The sequence below is a fragment of the Myotis davidii genome, unplaced genomic scaffold, assembly GCF_000327345.1.
Source record: "Myotis davidii unplaced genomic scaffold, ASM32734v1 scaffold1587, whole genome shotgun sequence".
Lineage (NCBI taxonomy): Eukaryota > Metazoa > Chordata > Mammalia > Chiroptera > Vespertilionidae > Myotis > Myotis davidii.
This window is the reverse complement of record NW_006299879.1, coordinates 210,478-210,892: the sequence shown is the minus strand read 5'-3', so window position 1 is coordinate 210,892 and position 415 is coordinate 210,478.

Genomic DNA, 415 nt, shown 5'->3' with positions numbered 1-415 from the left:
GTTGGCAGGGGGGGATGTGAGGGGCAACCAATCCAGAAGAGGGTCAGTTGGGGGCGACCAGGCTAACAGGGGTTGCAGTGAGGGGAGACCAGGCCAGCATAGGGGGGCAGTGAAGTGTGACCAGGCCAACAGGGGTGGCAGTAAGGAGCAACCATGCTGATGGGGGGCAGTTAGGGGTGACCAGGATGGCAGGGGGAGCAGTGAGGGGTGACCAGGCCATCAGGGAGGGCAGTTGGGGGCAACCAGCCTGGCAGAGGGGTGCATTTTGGAGCAACCAGGCTGGCAGGGTGTCAGTTAGGGATGATCAGGTTGGTAGGCAGAGGCAGTTAGGGGTGATCAGGCTGGCAGTGGGGGCAAGTTAGGGGTGATCAACCAGGCAGGCAGGTGAGCAGTTAGGAGCCAGCAGTCCTGGATT